This window comes from Contarinia nasturtii, unplaced genomic scaffold (genome assembly GCF_009176525.2).
Source record: "Contarinia nasturtii isolate CC-2019 unplaced genomic scaffold, AAFC_CNas_1.1 Cnas_scaffold_129, whole genome shotgun sequence".
Taxonomy (NCBI): Eukaryota; Metazoa; Arthropoda; class Insecta; order Diptera; family Cecidomyiidae; genus Contarinia; species Contarinia nasturtii.
In genome coordinates, this window is record NW_022197486.1 from 7,755,977 (window position 1) to 7,765,800 (window position 9,824).

Genomic DNA, 9,824 nt, shown 5'->3' on the forward strand with positions numbered 1-9,824 from the left:
GGTTTTTCTTATCTCATCTTGCGATAATTTTCAGTTGTTTTTTTTTTCAATTTTTGGTTTTTGTGTAGCTTTGAAACGTCGTGAAAGAGATGAAAATGATGCTTAGTACACAAACATTTTTATTGCTACCAATGATCATTTACGACTTGGTACTAGTGTGTGTTCAACAAATGATTTATTTTCTGTTGGTTTGGATTAGAGCTACGATTATATAATTTATAGAATGGTAGAAAACGAGTGTTTATGACCAGAATTTTAAGCAGCAAACAACCAAACAACAAAAAAAAATTCCAACCATTTACACTTAACTATTTAGCCAATGTGTCGCTGCTGATCTGTTCAGTTGATTCATATTATCATTTTGTGCATTTTCGTTGCGATATTACAGTGGAGCAAAAAGCAAAAAAAAAAAAATAGAGAATGGCGATTCCATTCATATCCAGTGGAAATGATATTTGTTTTTTAAGTGTTTTATTTTAATTATATTAAGCATGGTCTGTTTGATGTGAAATGTTTTTCATTTGCTACATAATTTTTGTTCTGTCTTTTTTTTCTTCTTTTTTTTCATGCATACATGTTAAATATATTTCTTTGGTTCATACTCTTTCGATTGATAAACAAAAATCGTATCGGCATTCAATACAAACAAACGATTTTTTTTTACCCACAAACACACAAAAATTAACAACAAAAAAAAAACACTCACACACAATTTTCAATTAAAAATACATACAAACAAATAAAAACTTCATGGCCACCGCATGTGTATATTTTTGGTTTATGATGGTGCAGCAAATGTACCCTCAAATGCTCCTTTCGTTATCTACACTGATGCCAACGGACAGGTATAATTAAATATAAATTGCTTAACTTGTTAATGTTTGATTTTATTGTTATATTAGCGTTATGTGTATATTGCGTTTTGGCCAAAAATCGCATTTGCCGTAGAGTTTGTGTGTGTGCGTGTGCGTGCTTTTCGAATCATTCCTTGGCTGTTTTCAAATTGCGAAAAAACCGGACGCTCGAAAATCTTCACTTCCGTCGCTCCAAAATGATGCGTCGTCGTTCACAGCAGGGTGAATTGAATATTAAATTATTTTTGCCATCATGTTGCGAAACCGACGGCTTTGAACATTTTCACTGTGTCACACACACACACACAAAATCCAGTTCCGAAATACAAAATCAAAACACACTGTCTGACATTTATTTTCTGACTATGGTAAAACGCAATAGTTTCTCTCATGTTTGTTGTTGTTGTTTCAACGAAAATTTGCCACAGTCAGAATTTTGAAATGTCAGACAGATTTTAAAGCCAACGCTTTGTATGAGCTAATGCAATTCGGATTTTATTCACAAACATTTATCGCTGAGCAAAACGAATCCTTATGTCCAGAGAAGTAACGAAGCATATATTTTTTTTAGTGGCCATCACATTTATACGCAGACACACACACACATACACAAATATACACATAAAAATACCCCATAGATCGCCAGTGTTTGAATGAAGTGTTTTATAGCATTTAAGCCAAAGAAAGAAAAAAAAATAAGAGAACGAAAAATAAGAACGCTTTTTCATCTCGTAAACTCCATTCTCGGTTTGAACATGGACGACCTAATGAATGTGTTCAAATTAGTGTAATAAGCACATATTCAACGTGACTGCCGTGTGTTTTTTTTTTTCGTTAGTGTAAGCCAGATAATTTCTGCTTTTTGAACTTTATACGTTAGAATAACACGCTTTTACATTTAGCTAACCGTTTTCTTTTTATTTCGTTTGAATTTTTCCGCTGATGATGCTTTTCGCTGCTGTTGTTGTTGTTACTGCTGCTGCTGCTACTGCAATTGAATACTAATGCACCGAGAAATCAATTGTGATGAGATCGAAAAGAGAAACTAAACGAGCTTTTGCCCAGCGAAGCTTTTCGCGATGGAGCTTTTTTCATTAAAGGTTCATATTTTACATTCATCAGCGTTTGGTTTTTGATGAGAAAGCGACTTTCGGTGGCAAATATAGTTTATATTCTCCTTTCGAACACATCGAAATACTGATTCAAAAGTTGTAAAAGCTTGTGCCTAAAATTACAAAAGACATGCTTAACGCTTTACTTTAATTTGTGTTGTTTTTGAAACTGCTTTGCTTCTTTTTCGTTGTTCATTTGCTTTTTGGCTTTGCGTTTGCTTTTCACGTGTGTCACTTTCTAACCGCCGCTAATAACGGGATTTGCACAAACAAAAACCAATTGTTTTATGTTGTCTGCCGCATTTTTATTGCCAATACAAAATATTGTTGATTTTTTTTTGTTTACAATTTGGTGTGACATTTTCTTCTTGGGCAATTTCAAAAATGAAAACAGCCTTTTTCAGTTTATTTCTGTTCATTTTTTTTCTTGTTTTTAATATCCTGGTTAGTTATCCAAAGATAGACGAAGCGAATTTATCCGCAATAAAGTGCTAATAATAAAAAAAAATAAAAAAAAAGAATTTCTAGGAGCGCCAAAGCAATAATTAAAAATAAAAAAAAATAAAAGCAAAAACAATGGGGTGCTTTTTTTTGTTTCAAATAAACTTTGCTGTAATATACCTCATGTGATTACATCATGTTAAATGAACGAAAGAGAGAGAGGGAGATAAAAAACGAAAAAAGAAAAACATAACTGAGAAATATAAGTCGAAAAACATTTGTGGATAGTTTTTGTTTTGGTTAAAGAACACTTGTTTAGCGTATATACCAAAAGTTTCAAAACCAGTTTGTTCTTTTTTTTTGAAACGCAAATAGTTTTGCATAATAATTAACACCACAATTCAAGTGTATTCTTTTATATATATACATATACAATTGTCGTTACCATTCCTATTTTTTACCACCCCATAAAATACAAAAAACAAACAAAAAGCCTCCCCCCAGACACAAGTATAATATATATTTTTGGATTTTATTGCTACAAATGTATAATCACATTTAGTCTGTTTTTTTTTATTCTGACATGATGGTTATTTATTGTGTATATGTGTTCTAATGAGAATTTTTCTTGGTTTTCTCTTTCCTCTTTCCCCCACCCAAAACAAATCACCGACACCATTTTTTTCCACCATTGCGTATTTTTCATTTGGGATTTTGTTGATTGGGATGCGTGCAGTTACTGGACACCCTCCCGGTGTGCCAAGATTTTAATCGATCCATGTGTAATCGGCCAACATGTCGTTTTGTTCATCTAACTGAAGGTAAGCATCCATTTTTACAATGTTATTAAATTATTTATCAAGCCATAAGCCGTAAAATGATGACTAATTGACCTTTTTATTTGATCTCCTTTTTTCACATTTACCAGCTGATAAAGTTGAGGTAATCGATCATCGTGTAGCTGTTTGTCGCGATCATGCCAAAGATGCATGCAAACGTCAACAGTGTAAATATTATCACATACCGATTGCTGTGCCACCAGCTCATGTTATGGCCAATTTACATAAAAGAGATCCAACAACGACATCGTTAACCGCCATCACATCGACCATACTGCAGACCACAGCCGATGTTGCATTAAACCAACGAAACATCGAACACATTAATTCAACAGCAACCACAACTGTTACAGAATCAGCTCTAAACGAACGACATGGTCCATCGATACGATCACATCGATCGGCAACACAAACACACTGAACAAGAGAAAATGTTTAAAGAAAAGAAGAAAAAAAAATACACACACAATGGAACAATACTTATTTTCATTTTATGGTGTCCATTGTCCTTCGGACCGTGTGTATTGAATCATTTGCGGAGCATTTAATTTCTCCAATCATTAATTTTCCCATGTTTTTTTTTTGGTAAATAAACATCGATATATGACAAAACAAATAAAAGTCAACTGAATTTGAGAAGAAGAAAAAAAGCTTCATTTTCACACCAAAAAATTTAACGAAAACGGATCAAATATGTTATGCTCTTCAATAAAAGAAAAAAAATTGTCTGTCTCGATAGAGAATCCTTCTTAAATTAAAATACTATAACAAATTAATTTAAATTATGTATTGTAATTTATAAAAAAAATAGATCAACAAATCTGATCCATAAAACAGTGTGAACAAAAGAAAAATTTAAAAAAAATAGAATTAAACTTAATTTTGTGAAATGATAAATAAACTACTACTGAAAAAATCGATACTAAAATAAACGAAAACAAAAAAAACACACACACTATGACAAAGAATTAGATTAAGAAAACACATGAACAAAAGAAATTGATACTATGATTGTATTATTATTTATTAGGTCAACTCTATACTGTTATTGTTTCATTGGATTGAATACAGAATGATGATGAGAAAAAAAAATACACACACACACATTTAAGAACAATTTGGTGCGATTCGAGTATTTGCCCACGTGCATCCGTGCAAATGAAGCAAAACGAACGAAAAGCACAAGGAAAGCAGATTTAGTCTAAATATAAATATTATATGTATATCATTTACTCTTTTGTATTGGCTCTAAGAGTTTTCGATGTTAGGCTAACTATTATTATTATTATTATTACTATTATTATGATTATTATTGTATTATACAACTTACAAAGAAAATATTAAACAAAAAAAAATGGGATTTAAAAAGAAAACAATGAAATATGATATGAGAAAATTAAGGATATTAAAAAACACATTTAAGAGAAGAAAACACGGGAACCAGTCGACGCATTGACAACGAACTGTGTTCATCAAAGTGCATCTGATTCGTGTGTGGTGCTGAGAATTGTGATTATGACGATGATTTTGGCACGTTAAACTGATGAAATATTCTTACTTATTAAAACAAACATAAATGTGTTCGTTGTGCGTCGAAATAGAAAATCGCACGCCAACACACCCAATTTTAGTTGAAATATAATTATTTATAAATATAGTAATTAAAATGAGAGAAATTAAATAGGAGCGACAGCAGAAACACATACACACACTCACAAACACACACACACAAACTAAGTAAATTTATCAAAAACAAAAAAAAATAATGAACACAAATATAGAATGAACGAGAATCTTTTCCTGCAAATGACGATGAACAGACCACAAATTTTACTTAATCAATCAATCAATCAAATTGATCCATATTATATATATACACCAAGTGAGCGAACGAAAGAGATACACACTCAATAAAAGAAAGTAAACGAGAAAATCCAGATTTAAATTTAAAATTAAAAAAAAATTATGTTTTAATAAATGTGTAACATATTTTACGTCGTGTTTCTTCAGAAAATCCAAACAAAAAAAAATACATTTAAAATACAACAAGAATCAATCCAAGTAAAAACTGAACAAAAAAAGCTCTAATATTCAAAATAACCGAACATATTCAAAGTTGAATTAAACACTGATTATTTAGGATACGTACTAAATCTATACAAAAAAAAAGGATGGTGAACTAGAGTGAATGTAGATGAGAGAATGAGCTCGGAAAATAAAGAAAAGAGAGACAGCGAGAGCGAGATTGTCATGTGTGTGAGCGAGCGAGAGAGAGAGAGAGAGAAATATGAATACAAGTTAAAAGAAACACAAAAGATTAGTTTCGACGTACATATTTAATAATTAAATACATTTAATGGATTTAAAATGCAGATTTTTAATAGTTCCACAATCGATCATGGAAGAATACACATAATGCGACAACGACTATTGATATTACTAATATTGTTTGAAGAACTCACACTTAATCTTTGCACCACGGCAATGTTTCAAAAACAAACAGAATATAAAGTACATTTGCTTTGATTCAACACTCACACCCCCCCAAACACATTCTATTTCGATCCAAGTGCGACCAACCCATTTAGCAATCAACCCAATTCTTCTTCTTCGTCTTCATCACCTGAATCATTATCACCTTTGACATTATTTCAAAATAAATTTTAAAGATTCAGAAGACCACACCAACGATCTCACTAAATCTATGCAATCAACATTTGGGTTGAGACATTTTGAAAATGGATTTTATCGTCGAACAATAATCTACCATTGATTTATCCAATATCAATTGCTGAAAAACGCACATTGCACAACCACTCTTCTCCTCAACAGCAACTTCAGTTTTACTGTATGCAATCAATCCGATGATCGAACAAATTGAGAGAGAAATTCACTGTTGAAATGTTCGTTATCTTAACGAGAGTATAAGATTTTTGCTTCACAAATATTTGAACAAAAGTCATACTATTCATTAGGAATGTCTTTAAAATTAAACTGAAAAAAAGCAACAACCAACAAATTATTATTCATTTTCGACGATAAAGTTTACTGTAAATAACCAACTAAAAACAAAAAAACAAAATATTTTGACGTAAAAATGGAAAAAAATAAAATAAAATTTAACAAATAAATGAAGAAGAACTATTAAACAGAAACTGAAAATAAAAAAAATCGTACATCGACATCTTTTGATATAAATAATATATTATACACAATGATAAATTAAATACGCAACTAAAATGTTAGAAATAATTAGATTATTTTCGTATCAGAAGTTTTTCAAGTCATAATTATTATAAACTGTATACAAAACACATACACACACACACATTCACATACACACTGACACAATGATTTCACTTTCTCTCTTAAAACATACATAAAACACTTGCAAATAGCGAAACATTTTAATTGAACTACAGCTAATATGCAGCAAATGAAAAGGAATGTGACGAAAATATGGAGAATACGCAATCTGGCGCCTCCAGTCGTGTTTAGTCGAACTATTCTATTTTTCTTTGGAAAAAAATTGATTTTTCGTTTCGTTTACATTTGATTGATTGACAAATGAATTTTCGGATTTGAAATGTGGTTTTTTATTAAATGCAACAGAAACCAATTGGCATTGGTGCATATTGGGCACTTCCACATCAATTCAAATCTCATGCACATGTCATATCAATTAAAATCGGATGGTATGCACCCTCAGCGAAAGCAATTGTAACATCTCGCACACGATGGAATTGGACAGTAAACATAATTTTTGAAAAATTAATTGTTAAAATTTGAACAAACGAAATAGTTTTCGTTGTTTTTTTTTTGTTGAATAATTTTTTGTGATTTGAGTTCGGACTTTGTTCGGTTCGAACGCAAATGGTAAAAATTCTTGGTGTCCGAATGTATTTTGATGAATAACACATTGCCGTGACAATAATTGTTTGATTTTTTTTGTTTTTATTTCGCTCGTGCGGCGAACTCAATTAAAACGTTTCAACAATCGAATAAAACGATTCACAGCGACAATAATATGAGATTCACTGTGACAACAATAAAATCAAATTCACCAAACAAAAAAATATCCCTAAATCGACATGTTCATCAATCATATCATCGTGCTTTCTAAAATCAAAAAATAGTGTTCACAAACACACACGGCATTCATATGAAGTTTGAAATTTTCCAACATTTCTTCGTGCATCACATGTGACAAAATTGCATTGTGCATTGATGAGTGAGAAGCGCACCAAATGAACGTTGAACATAGTTAGTATCCTTTAACGAATATTTTTTTAGAACCCAGTAGGTGTATCTCTCTCACAACCTCCCAACACACATACACAAAAACACACCACACCGTACCACAAAAACCATGAACAGAATTATTGACAATGTTCTGACCGTACTATATATAAATATTCTACAAACAGTTCGTTTTCACACAAAACACACAATTTCACACCAAACATACCCACACACCATGTGCATGATTTTTCAATCCGTAAACGATTTTTCCAATTTTTTTTAGATTGAACTTAGAAATAAAGATCTTCTCATTTAAAACAAAATAAAATATAACAACGGATTTGAAAAGAAACAACTGTTTAAAAAAATTCCAGCCACTGAACAAATTGAAAATTAAAAGTACTCGGGCGCATACATCATGCGACAATATATTCGATCGAAAAAGTAAAATATTTTCGATTTCATGAAATTTAGATGCATTAATGTAATTCATAATGTCAATATATACATTTTAGTCACAAAACAACCAGCCAGTCAGACTTTTTTTTCTCGGTATTTCAATTAATTGATATCGTTCTGTTTTTTTTTTTTAATTACAAATAGTTCGTTCAAATTTGATCAATCAATGTTCATGATCATTTAAACAATTTGTGTTTACAAAAGCAAAAGTGATTGGCAACAAATCGAAATGGAATAATTCAATCATCGAATAATAAATATTCGAGTTTTATGACCGACCGTGTTGATGGATTCAAAACCACTTAATCACTTTAATGTCAAAATGAAACAAGTTTCATTGTGATTTGGTGCAATTCAAATCGACAGTTCGCATTTTCACGTCGAATTTTGTTGATGTGTTTCAAAACAAACAAACAAAAACTTAATAATTTAAAACAAAGAAGAAACAAAAAGAAAACTATGTACACAGGTATATACAATGTATTTCATGCACCTCCAGCTAAATAAAGAAACAAACAACAAAAAAAAACTTAATTATTAAGGTAAATTTACCTTACTACATTTAGAAATATACTTGATAATTTATAAATAGTGATATAAATATTTGAAACATGAAAAATAGAAAATAAAGATGAACATTTTAATGAACAAAAAAGCAAAAAGAGAGGATTTTCAAGTGTGGACGAGCATTTCTTTCAGTTTTTTTTAAAATTATTATTAGTCTAATTTGAAGAAGCAAAAAAGAAAATTCAATGATCGCTAGTCCATGATGAATGTTTCATCATTGACGGCACGAAAAAAGTTCGTTTCTATGTTGGAAATGAATACATTTTCCTTTTTTTCTAGTTATTAGATGTGATGTTAGTTTAAACAAAAATCAAATTTTTAATGTTTTTCTTTCGATTTTATGTTGTTTCTTTTTAATACTTTTTTTAAAAATTCAATTCAAAACTGTCCCATGTGCAAAAAATTCGGTTAATCTTAAACGACTTCGTTCGACTTTTAGTAAATTAATCAGATAAAGTTGGGTTTTTCGCAGAAATTTCCAAATCTAGCTAACCCAAATCTTCAAATCTAGTTAATTTGGTGCGTAAATTCGTCTGAAACCAAAGTTGATTATAATCGTCTTGTTTTGTCACAGTCATAAAAGTCCTAAATCAACCGTCTGACTAGATATATGAAATTTTCCACATGGGATTGATTTCTTTTTAAATACTCATTTTGTTTATGACTTCTAAGAGAGAAAAAACACATATACACACAAAAAAAGGTTTCCTTTCAAAAAAAAATTTGATTCCATTGTGAAAACATTAGATGGAACAAACACTCGTTGGGATTTGATTGTTCGTTGAGTGTCGATTATTCACTAATCCTAATTGATAATTGACACTCCATGTAGCCTTTTAACTAAAAACGAAATATGAGGATGTACATAAAAGAAAAATGTTAGAAAAAAAATGCCATCATCATCGTTAGTTTGATCGTCGATATAAATAATCGCAATTCAATGTTGATCGATAATAAAAATCGTTGTGTTGATTCGATCATCAAACATTTTGATGGAAAATGGAAATGCCTAATATATCCGGTGTGAAAAGGATTACCGAACGTCAAAATACGAGTAGAGAAACAATTTTCATTTTCCCACTTCTTTTTTATGATTACTTTATCAAATCTCACTCGTTCATGTTTTCCTCTTCTTCGGTTTTTTTTTTTTTTTTTTTGAAAAAAAAGAGACCCAAACAATATCGCCACGAATCTTTTAGACTATTTATAGAGTATGTATAAAAATAAAATTAAAAAACAGAAAACTTACACTCACAAATAATCAAAAGTCCGATGATAATATTTAGGATCGAATGAATAGAGAGATATGC

At 30.5% G+C, this 9,824-nt stretch overlaps 1 long non-coding RNA gene across 1 annotated transcript; it reads left to right on the forward strand.

Moving 5' to 3' along the window:
- The first annotated feature begins 851 nt into the window (after positions 1-851).
- Positions 852-3,349, forward strand: LOC116344346. Its single transcript, XR_004201403.1, has 3 exons — positions 852-1,954; positions 3,144-3,228; positions 3,336-3,349. It is a non-coding gene; the product is annotated as an uncharacterized LOC116344346 (long non-coding RNA).
- The last annotated feature ends 6,475 nt before the right edge of the window (positions 3,350-9,824 follow it).